At 40.2% G+C, this 12,510-nt stretch overlaps 1 protein-coding gene across 6 annotated transcripts in view; it reads left to right on the forward strand.

The window, feature by feature from the left end:
• The window catches only part of trappc9 (trafficking protein particle complex subunit 9), a 297,274-nt gene that overhangs the window by 66,055 nt on the left and 218,709 nt on the right, over positions 1–12,510 (forward strand). The window lies entirely within an intron of this gene.

Consider the following 12,510-nt stretch of genomic DNA (forward strand, 5'->3'; position numbering starts at 1 on the left):
ATACCAGATACCTTTTGTCAGTATTTCATTGGGTCCTTCGTTGTTCTTATGAAGTCTGTGGTGTAGAGATGCTGCACTCCAGGACTCACTGATGGTGTGCTGAGACAAACGCTCTGATTTTCCTCTTGTTGCTTAGGGACTTCTGTAAAGATGTCCATAAGGAATTGGCTTGTCACTATATTATAATTGTACAAGACTTTAAATTAAAAAATTGTCTCAGATTTGAAGACATACATCTCAGTTCTGTCTCCCTCCTGTCGTCTTCTTGCACATCCTGCTGCCTGCTATGACTGGTAATAGTGAGTAGTAATCACAGGCTTCCTAAAAATGTTTCCAAAACATCGTCGGCACACTGAACCATTTCAGACCCATTTTTACTTGGACACATGAGAAATTTCACATTTTACAGACCAAGTTCACTCTTTTTTTAAAACACATTTGCAACAAATGCCTCTGGGGGGGGGGGGGGGGGGGGGGCACTCCTATTTAAACAACTAGCAGTGAGCTACAGCCAAGTTCAGCTGCAGACAGCAGGATTTGGAGTCTTTGCTAGCTTACCAATGGTTAACCTCTACTAGCCAAGATGTTCTCTGCTCTCTACTGAATGCTCAGTCAACTACAACCCATGTCCACGAATGCTAATTTGACGATGTGACATGCAATTGTCATTTCCCTGACAATTCTGTCTGCGGGTAATGCAGGAAAAAGGGGTAGAAAACTATTTTCATGTTTAGCCTGCATGCGAAACTCAGGGTGAGGGATCATGTTTCAAAAATAAAATTTAAAACACAATTTCTCAGTGAAGCTAGCCTTTATTAAACTTACAGGCATATCTTATAACATGCAAATCTGTTTAATTTTAATATCAAAGACAACCAGAGCACTAAAGACCAGTCACCTTGACTTCCCACCTGATGAAGACTATGGAGAGACTCATCCTCACCCACGTACGCTGTCGTGAGCCCAGAGAGTGTGCCTCCCTCCCTGCTTGACACTCAGCTTTACGGGCTCGGGGGATGGGGTTAAACCACCAAATAGCTCCCAAGCGCAGTCACTGCTACAGCTCACCGCACCCCACAAATGCAAAGATGTAATTTCACCAGTGTGTGATGATGACTACGGGACTTCAACTTTAAAGGAAGATTTGAGAGTCTTTAACAATTTCACCGAGGTACATATTTATAGGGCAGTCTGTCCACATAGAAGTATATTTGTGCAACTTTCAGAAAGACTGTAGAAGGTGGTAATTTAGAGGCCAGAAAACCCTCTACCCAGAGATGCTTGCTTTAGAAAAGAGAACAGGAATTAGATTTCTCACACTGACTAATATTGTTTCAAATCATTCCTGTAACCACTTCTCCAAACCCTGTATAAAATCCTGTTGTCACAGGGGTTTTTATAGCCTCCAACCTTAAAATCCCCCCATAATATGAAATAACTGATATAGTTTAAAGTTATTTCAACAATATTCTACTCGTATTTACAATCTGCAGCTCTGCATTAAAATAATCTGACTTTATTGATTGAGAAAAGCCATCCCAAACGTGATTCACAGTATTTCAGACTGTAGGTAGTCCCGGCATGTGTATTTAACTCTCCCCTACAGAGCGATTACCTCTGTGGACCGGAAAGGTATTAGTTGTCACAGTGCTTTTTCGCTGTCCACCCGGGAACATTGAAAGGCTTTTTGTGAAGTTTGAGATGAGCAAGATGATGATGATGTTTATACCTCTGTGTGTACGTTGGTGCATCATTTGTAGTTTTAGCAAAATACTGTTAGTCTGAGAGAAGCTGTGACTTACTCACATCACATACTCTGAGTGCTAGCCGACTGAGCAGATTCAAGCTCAAATCCGATCTCATACCTGTTTGAATATTCAGTCACCATAGCCATAAAGTTCTATGGTTGACACTGTGAGAAGAATAAAAATGTCCTCCTTTTTGATATTCTGCCATGTCCTGTTGTATGCTTTTGAATCAGAGATCCTAACGGCACAAAGAGAGAGGGCCTGTAAGCAATTAAGTATTACATCTGAGAAGTGAGACCTTTGAAAACCGAGATAATATCAGATCAGCTTCTGTCTGGAGAATGTTACTTAAATGATTTTTCATTTAATTTGGTCGGCCTGTTTCAGTGTGTATTGATAACATGTTTTAAGTGGTCATATCTAGTGATAAAGTAGTCGGCACACATGTATCACATTTGCAAAAACACAAATAAAGCTGTTTTTTTGACTTGATTGCTTGTTTTGGGGACCATTTGTGCCACCACATTTCATATAATCTCTTAGTTTCCTGAATTACTTCAGTTTGTGTCCCATACTAAAGATAGCTGAGTCACAACCATTACTGAGGCAATGGATTTAAAATAGAAAGGTGATTTTTCAGAGGTTTTTCTGCCAGATGAATAAAGACTGTTCTGTTTTAAGCTGATGGATGGATCACTAATTACTAATGGGCACGAGGATTAGTGTCAAGCACCAGAAAGAATAACAGTGAGATAGCTGATCCTTTCCAACATAAAGATTTCCAGAAAAGTAAAGGTCTGAGTCACTTGTTTAAAAGTGTGGAACATTTAATCAGTACATTTGCAGTGGTCCCTAGTAGGAATGAATGCCTTGCAAGTCGTTCTATGGGGAAAGAAAGCTCTGGTGCACCAGTTTCAGGAAGTAGAGGTAAGCCACATGTTCCTTCGGTTTTCTGGACACTAAACCTGTCATGAGTGAAGATGGGTGAGTCCATGAATGTTAAGTGACAGTGTGATATCAGGATTTTCAAATCTTAACGTTTCACAGTCCATTTTTTGTATCAGAGACTAATTCAGGAGATAGGTGTAGGAGACTATTTTCATGTTCAGTCTTGATGAATAACTCAGAGTGACCAATTATAATCAGAAATAGGATTGTTTAAATGCTCCTTTCAGTGTTTCACACTTTTAAAAACACTGTTTCAAAAAAACACACGTACAGTATTTCTCATGTTCAGAATAATTCTGCATTAATTTCTCTGTCACATTAATCTGTAGGGATGACCACAGTCACCCTCTTTCCACCTGACTATTTCATTACAGAATGTTTTATTTATCAAAATGCATGAACACTTATATATATACTACTAAGTCTGAACTAGTCATTATTAAGCACTTATTAACAGCTTATTACTAATGCAGTAATTCTAATATTAACAGGCCATAAATTAAGAATTTTATCCAAATACCGTAAATCCTCTAATACAGGCCCGGGCCTGTATTTGACTCAAGCTCATCAAGCTCCAGGCCTTTATTGGAAGGAGGACCAGTATTAGAGGCAGGCCTCAATTTCTATTTGAGCAAAATGAACTAATGGTTCGCTGGAGTTTTTGACAATTAAAATTGCGCCCACATTTTCAAAGTTAAACACATTTCTTTTAACAACGGTAGTTTCTGCTTCAGCCCTCCCCCCTCCCCCTGCTGCAGCCCTCTCCCCCCTCCCCCTGCTTCAGCCCTCTCCCCCCTCCCCCTGCTTCAGCCCTCTCCCCCCTCCCCCTGCTTCAGCCCTCTCCCCCCTCCCCTGCTTCAGCCCTCTCCCCCCTCCCCCTGCTTCAGCCATCTCCCCCCTCCCCCTGCGCAGTGGCCGCAAACTCACTGATGCGCCTGCAGCCTCTCGGAGTTCCTGCTGCTCTAAACATTAAAATAATTATTTCATTTTCTGTTCCTCACTTCTGATTACCTTCAATGGTGTCTGTTTGCTGCAACCAGCAGGTACAGAAACTAACTTGTTTTTATTTGACTATTTTTCTGTCCTGTCTGTTTATTATCTTCCTGCATCTCCTCTCAATCCTAAAGAGAAACTGCTACCTGGGTTCATATATATTCACCTCATGAGTTACCTTTGAACTGCAGTTCTAAAAGATCTACCGACCGCTAAAACAGCGGAGCGCTCGCTGCTTGCCGGCCGCATCGGTGATCGGTGCGTCACCGGATGACAAGTTGAAGCGCCCCGCTCCACAGCAGCGAAACGCATCAGGCACAAATAAAAGACAGAAAACATGAAAGGAAATGAACCGACATGAATGATCGCGTGTTAAATTAGTTTTTGAGGTGGCGACACCTGATTTGATAATGTTACTGTGGCCGTGCTCAGGACGCAGATCTACCGACCTCAAAAACAGCGGAGTGCTCGCTGCTTGGCGGCCGCATCAGTGATCGGTGCGTCACCGGAGGACAAGTTGATGCACCCCGCTCCAAAGCGAAACGCATCAGGCGCAAATAAAAGACAGAAAACATTAAAGGAAATGAACCGACATGAACGATCGCGTGTCAGTACCGACGCTCTGGCACAGCGCGTTCCCCCCCCCCCCGAGCGCAGGAGCTTGTCACCTGCTGACAGCAGGCTGCTGTCTTTTCCGGGGGCTGTATCTTGCCGGTCATTATCACGTGACAGCGACTAGTCGATGACAGGCATAACAAGTCACTATAGTGAAGTCGACTAGTTCATACAACCCCTGCTGCTGCTCCCCAGAGTGTTCTGCAGCATAATCAGCACGTTCTCTTTGAACTTGATATCAAATTTTCGCCTCCTCTTCGTCTCCGCACGTTTAAAGTTACCCTCGCGGTCTATCACTGGCAAATCAAAAGTGAGACGATGACACAACCGCCCCCGTACTTGCTTGTTACCACATTCCACCCGGCCACAATAAGAGACCGGTCATTATTCACCTCCGCCGACTCCGACACCGGCCAAAATATGAGACCCGGCCTTTAATTGAATACCGGCCTGTATTAGAGGATTTACGGTAAGCCATTCATAATGGTTTAACTGAAAGTAAATGGCTTGTTGCTGACTAACGCACATGCTAATGAACTCAAATCAATATGTGGCTTTTAATGAAGTTATTCAAGGGGAACATATTATTGTCTTTAAGTGGTTAATTAATACTAAACTACTAGTAATTAGGTATGGACAAAATCTGACAGAATGGGGAACATATTCTTGCTTACAAGTGGTTAATTGATTGTTGTTTAGGCTCTGTTAACATGGAGTTTGTTGATTATTTACATAATAAGGGCTAATAATAAGGGTTGCATGGTGGCGCAGTGGTTAGCACTGTCGCCTCGCAGCACGAAGGTTGCAGGTTCGAAACTCAGCTCAGCTGCAGCCTTTCTGCGTGGAGTTGCGTGTTCTCCCCATGCATGCGTGGGTTTCCTCCGGGTACTCCGGTTTCCCCCACAGATCACAACATGCCCTATAGGTTATAAACTGTAAATCGCTTTGGATAAAAGTGTCTGCTAAATGAATAAACATAAACATAATGTTTTTGGTTATTAATGCAGAAGAACTATTGCCCTTGAATTACTTTGTTAAAAGCCACGTATTGATTTGAGCTAATTAGCATGTGCGTTAATCAGCAACAAGCCATTTACTTTCAGTTAACAAACCATTATGAATGGCTTATTTTGATAGAACTCTGAATTTATGGCCTGTTAATATTAGGATCACAGCAGGATTGGTAATAAGCACCTAATAATAGCTTAATGACTCATTCAGACTGAATAGTCCACTAATATGCATATTAATTGGCAGCTAATTAATGGTTAATTTGTGTTCCCTAAACTAAAGTGTTACTGTCATGACTCCCATCCTTCACCCTCCTCTGCCTCCTCATTTCACCTTCATTCAGCTCACCTGGTCCCTTCACCAAGCTCCTGACAAGCCCTGTTTCCCTGGCAACCAAAATCAACTCCATCCACTTCACCTGCTCCTGACTCCTCAGCTCATCTCACACACCTGCTTCCCCTGCTATAAAAGATCCATCCAGCTAGCCAGTCTCCGCCAGATTATTGAAAAACATTAGCCAGCACTCCAACCTCTGCGTGTACCATAGATCCTGACCTCGTTTCTGTTCCTTGACCAACCCAAGTGCCTGCTCCCTGCCTGGGTTGTTTTCTCTGCCTCTGACTACCTGGGTTCTCCACCTCAGCCCGTTCTCTGGATTCTGCCTCCTGCCTGCTCATTGTAGCATTCACGGATCTCTCTGGTTTTGACCCTCGCCTCCTCTCCTACCCTGTCTCCAGCCTCGCCCACCTGGTAACTCCACAATAAATAAAGGACTTTTTTAAAATATATTTTTACTGTGTTCGGCGTCATTACGGGTCTTCTGAGTTCTGTTCAGGACAGTTACCGATATATATATAAGAAACTGCCTTTGATTCTACGGGGTATAAAGATTCATTCAGCCTATAGAACAAGACAAGGGGTCATCGGAAAGTGAACTGATTTTTCTAATATATTGCAGAAAAACATCTGAGAAAAAAATACAAGTGCTGAAAAAGCAGCATTTTTTTCCACAGTAAAGTCAAATGACTGGTGTCTGAATTTATCATGAGTCTGCTTAAGCTGTAGAATGCTGCTTCTGCTCTGCATAACCTAACTTCTCATTAAAGCTATGTGACCTAACTGATCCGTCCACAAGCATAGGAATAATACAACTGAACCATGTTTATGAAAATACATAACAGCTTTTTGGATTAAAAATATCTTTTCTAGTACCTTAACCAAACAACACTTTGCTGACATCCACTGGCTAGTGCTTTGCCAACAGTCATGCTTTAATTTCACAAATAGTGGCAATTAACCACCAAGACAAGCCTTACTGCTACTTCTGCTGCCATACTGGAACTCGTCAACACATTCAATCCAACAAGATATCTGACCGGAGTAAGCTTTTATCACTGGGAAGGTTGGTTGTAGTGGAATGTTTATGGTCTACTATAAAAATAACAAAGACAGTTAAACAACAGCAGTCATGGGATGAGTTTATTTTTATTGTTTTAACATGGGGGAACAAGCGTTAGAGAAACAGAAAATATAATGAACAACAGTTATACAGCCGGTGTGAGATGAGCTCAAATCCAGGGGGACATGCTTCTTGTTTAGTAGTTGCAACATAGGTGGTAAGGGAGATGGGCTTTTGAAACAAAATAAGAAAGAAAACCACGAGCAGACGTAAGTTATTTCGGACAGTGCTAATGCCTCTTCCTTTTTTTTTCACTCTTATCAAAGTTTACAATAACGTGAGGCCTAGTTTACCTGTTCCTCACCCATGTGGCCATAGACCTTCAGCATTTAGTAAAACTGTTTTTGGAAGGCACAAGTCAACCTCAAGAGTTACTCTGCAGAAGCAGATTCCCAAGAAAGTAAAAAAGCATAATTTTTAGACATTTTCTTATTTTATTCTTAAAAAGAAAAAAATATTCTCCAGAAAAATAGCATTACTTAAATTAATTAATGTAAATAATCATCAATTGGGGTAAGAAAAATTTGTTTGACTAGAATTCTCAAAAATCTAAAAAAAAAAAAAAAAAAAAACTAAAACAAAAAAAAAAACCACACTATTTTTCTAGAGAAGATTTATTTTCCTTTTAGACAAAAAATAAGATCAAATGTCTAAAAATGAGCATTTATTTTCAAACTTTCTTAGAAATCAATTTTTGCAGTGTATGAGCTGCACTTTAAAAACTAAAGTAAAATACCTTTGCGATGAAACATATTTATATCGACACAAAAACCAGTGTTAGTGTAGTTTTACACTGTATTATTTGAATTCATTGTCAATTTAGCTTTTGCATGCCAAATAAAGAGGAACTATTGGTGAAAGTATTCTCGTACCTCTTCATGAGTTGTATTCTAATGTCTCTCTTCCAAGAAAATACTCGGTGTGAGATTACAAGTCTGCTTTACCTTGGTCCTAAAATTTTAATAATATGAATGATGCTAATAGATCCTGGTAGTAATACTAATATTACTTCAGTTTAGAATAAATTTTCAGCTTTGCATATCATTAGGGGTACCTGCTTTGCACTTGACTGTGGAAGGAACGGCTAAGACGACGTCTCTTTCAACATTTCATAGCAGCACTGTAGCAAACAGCTGTGTCTATTCACTTTAGCTGTAGTGGTCAGTTGTGCCTGTACACCATCAAGAGGGATTCTCACTAACCCTTAATGGTCACTACAGTGGACAGGTACTCAAAGTTGTTATTTATTTTTGCTATCAAGCACAGCGGTTGAAAACTTTATTGCATTTGAGACCCTCCATTTGGACTTCAAGCCAACATATTCATGTTCAGAATGCACCCTGTCCACTGGGTTGGACATGTAATAAATCATTTGTAAATGAAATGTTACAAAAAATATATATTTGTTGAAATTGTTTTCATTCACACCTAAAGTTGAATGAAAAATCTTTTAAATAAATCATGGTTCAAGATTTCATAATTTGTGCATCAAAGGGTTAATATGAAACCCCACAAACACAAATTTACAATATCGCACAACCATTTAAAATACCTTTCTTCCTTAGAAAAGTGGAGGCAAGCTTAAGAGGTACATTTATTTGGTTATATGTTGATCCTGGTTACTTTATCTGATCTTGGTGTATATGTGTTAATGATGAAGCTGTAGCTTCTGAAGATGTTAAATCATCAAGTAAATAGTAGGGGTGCACCTATATGAAGTTTTTGGACCGATACCTGATATTATGTTATGTCCGAGAACCGATATTTGCCGATGCTGATATACTGACATTAATGCTTCTAAAATCAGCAGATTTTGTGTAGAATTAAAATGATTAAAGCTGAATTGACATTATTATGTACACACACCACACACATTTACACTACTGAGATGATTACAATCACTGTTCACGTGACTAAACAAACACACACCACCCCTCTCACCCTCTGAAACAGGCAAACAAATGGAAACAAGATGGAAAACATATCGCTGTTAATATCGGCCCAGTTTTTTTATCGGACAGATGTGTTGAAAAATGACTAACATCTGCCGATGCTGATATTGATGTCCATCCCTAGTAAATAGTTTCAGTACTGAAGTAAAACTTTTCTCTCTCTAGAATGGAAAGTACAGTGTCCCTAAACGTTCTGGTCCTTCTGTAGCCTGAAACGCTGGTAGATTATTATGTACAACGTGATTTAAAGTCTTCTTCTATCTTCTCCTCAGACATTCATCTTTCAAAGGAAACCATACAGGAGATTATTGTCTTTGCTGCAGAGACTTATGCTGTTTATCTATTTAGTTTGAACCCTTTGCTTCTCCTGGCCATTGGTCATACCTCGGCAGCAGCTTTAGATAGACCCCAGTTGAGGGAGCTTTTCTGTGGTATGCTGCGTTGGGGTTGGCAGTTAAATGAATAAAAGATGAGACGAGCTCTAACAGGAATCTGTAGCAAAACAAACAAAACATTACTCTTTGTGCCAGAGTGCTGGCACAGTCATATTTTAATATTCCCATCCCTCAGAACAAAATGCACAATAAGGAAGACATAACAGATAAAAAACCTTCTAATATAATCATCTAATACATTAGCTTTGATAATTGTAAACATAAAGCCTTTAAATAGATGAGTAAACAATTTTCTTAACCTCGCTGCTTCATTTCTCTCATGCAAGTTTAAACATGATCCCAGTTTAGCTGTTCCCTGAAAACATTTCCAGACATAATAAAGTTGATTGTCTCATAAGGGTAGAGCTTGCTCTGCTGCTTAGCACACAGAGAACACAAGTAACAGAATATTACGTCCTAAGCTCTGACGCTGCCACAGGCAGAGCTGGCTCTCCCTCATTTGACTTTATCCGAATCCTTTTGAGTGGAGTTTATTTTCGCCTCCGGGGTTGAGTCATGTGATGCCTGACATTTCTGCAGCTAGAAGGCCTCGTCCCATATCTGATCGTAAGAAAACATCAGCCTGATGCACTGTACTTGATACAGTAAAACATGGCAAACCATTTCCTGTTTTTGTTTTTTTTGTTTTTTACTTTTCTACTTTGAACGATAAAGAAAGATTTTAGGCATGGACTTATGTATGTATGCTTTGGGTTATGTAACTAACTGCAGTGAACTGGAGAATGCTGCATTAAAAAGTTTAAAACCAAGATTTCAGCCTTACCAGTAAATCACGATAATTTATTCATAAGCCTGTTTTTTATATTTTAAGTGATACAATGGGCCAAATATTAGATAAACATTTAGTTTTGCTGCAGGACAGTTCCTATTGTAGTCATGTGAGCGTGCCTTGTATAATTTACTAATCACAACTAAACATAATAGCATCTATAAAGGTAAGCAACAGTAGAAGAACTTTATAGCAAGTTGAAATAGTTTAGATTTTTAGCTAAATGACAACATTATGTGCATTTGGTTACTTTTCTTAAAGGGATATTACACCCAAAATGTGAAATTTGTCTGACATATTTCCCAGAGTTAGAGACGTGGGAAACACAATTTGTAACCAGCCCGGTCATTCTCCTGACCTGGCTGTACTCATTTAGCTTTAGCTTAGCATAAAACACAGTAAGTGAATGGATTCAACTAGCACTGTAAGTAAAAAAAAAAGTACTTAAAATCGCTCAGTAGTGATCCCAATTCTGCTCGGTGGCCTAAATAATCAGACTGCCTGGAAGTGAAAATATTTAGTAACATAAAAGAATCACTGGCACCATTTTAGACTTGACTACTGTCTGAAAAAGCACAGCTGTAAGCCTCCGCTGAAAGGTGCAACCCAACCCCAAACACACCTGCTTTCGTACAAACAGATGCACACTAGGGCCGAATGATTTTAGGAAAAGATTGAATTGGAAATTTTTCTAGCAGAAATTGCGATTTTGGTTCAATTCACGATTTTCTGTAAACAAAGGTCCAACATTAGCCTGCCAATGCATCCAGTAGATGAAGTGAAAAGATGGTCTAGATTCTAATCTAGTACAACTAATCATTCACGTTTATATTTACTATTTAATCATACAATAAAACCGTTTGTGAAGCAACTTGTGCTTGTGATTCTCATCTAAAGAGGAGCGTTATAAAAACATGTTCTACTCCAAAAATGCATGGAGGAAATCTGTAGGTAGAAATAGCTTTTAAATGTATTAAATAAAAAATGCACGCAGGTACCAAGGCAGACTGGCTGCACATTTTTCGAAGCTGTCTGTTTTTCCTCACTAAAACGTCAGTTCCGTGAGAGAGACGCACACATGCTGACACGTTAGCTTGTTTGAGCTAAAGTGTGCCGTCAGAAACATTCAAACCATTTTTAAAAGAATAGTTCAGCTTTCAAGTCAACTGAAGTGCGAGACTCCGCACTCGCGCTGATGAAGCATAAAGCTAGAAATCAGCCTGAACCTGCTCCGATGTGGGAGGAGTCTCTCTCTTACTCAACGACGTTCTCTGTCCCGGCCTCACCTACGGTGCCATTATTATCTAGCCTAGTGAACTAGACCAAATTCTTGCTTTGCAAAGTTTTAAATAATACATTTATTTAGTCTGGCTTGCCGGGCTGATTATTATCGGCTCTAGCAGCGCTGTGTGTGGGAACATACATCTCTGTCAGCTGTGGAGTTGGGCTCGGCTCTGGACGGTAAACCCCTCCCCCGCGCTGGCTTTTGCCGCTGCCATAACACATGGGGAAAACCCCAGATGTAAAAAAAACGCTACACAACTGATCCTGGATCAGTCAAAACCGCTAAAACTGCAGCTTTGACGGTCATGTGATTGTGCTGTTTGAAATCGCAATTTTGGTCCAAAAACGATAAATCGTTCAGCCCTAATGCAAACTTTGTTAGCTTTCCAACAGAAAACACACACACGCACGTGCACGCACGCACACACACACACACACACACACATCATGGAGGATCAAGGTAGGAGCAACCTCATCAGAGGTGAGGGTTATACGGGACAGCTGATGTTGTCTCCGTGTTTAATGTCCCCTCCCCTTGCTTCTGGTTGATGCTAGTGTGTTTCACCTGCCTGCTCTGTTTGGATTTTTCTAAATAAACTTCCTCAGTACTGAGTGTCAGAGTTGTATTCTGCATCATTAGCAGATATATGGGCAGCGTCCCAGTTGTTTATCAGTTATCACACCTCACACATTATTCATGTCTTTTGACTGGGGAGCACTCGAACCTTTCTGCTGCTGACATTATCCACAATGCATTTTATGGACTCCATTAATATTTTCACAGGAGTTCAGTCTGTTTGTGTCAGTAACAACATCAGTGTGCCTGCAGCAAGCGACTCAGTGTTGGAAACACTCACAGAACAATCAGAAAACCCAAATGCATCGGAGAGCTCGGAGCATGTTGGTATAACACGGAACCCTCTCGTCATCCTTTTGTTTTCTGATTGCTTGGTGTGAAATAGAGAATCATTTGTTTTTCATTAGTCGTAGTCTTGTGCAGCTGATATGAAAGCATGTAAATGTCCATCAATGATGTTTAAAACCGTTTCAGAAGAGTTTTAGAAGAGCGTCTTCTGCCTGAAACCGTCCAACTTGCCTTTGTAAATCACATTAATGCTCCTGCTATACAGACGCCAGAGCAGGGCTTGTTTCTCTCTCACACATTTGGCCCAAATCCCCCTAAAAACCTTAAGTAAAGAAGAAAGTGAAAACATTACAGAAATAGAATTATAATGTTCTAATGTGTTTCCATATTCAGCATTGACTCATTTAATAA

The sequence above is a fragment of the Nothobranchius furzeri genome, chromosome 11 (genome assembly GCF_043380555.1).
Source record: "Nothobranchius furzeri strain GRZ-AD chromosome 11, NfurGRZ-RIMD1, whole genome shotgun sequence".
NCBI classification, from domain to species: Eukaryota; Metazoa; Chordata; class Actinopteri; order Cyprinodontiformes; family Nothobranchiidae; genus Nothobranchius; species Nothobranchius furzeri.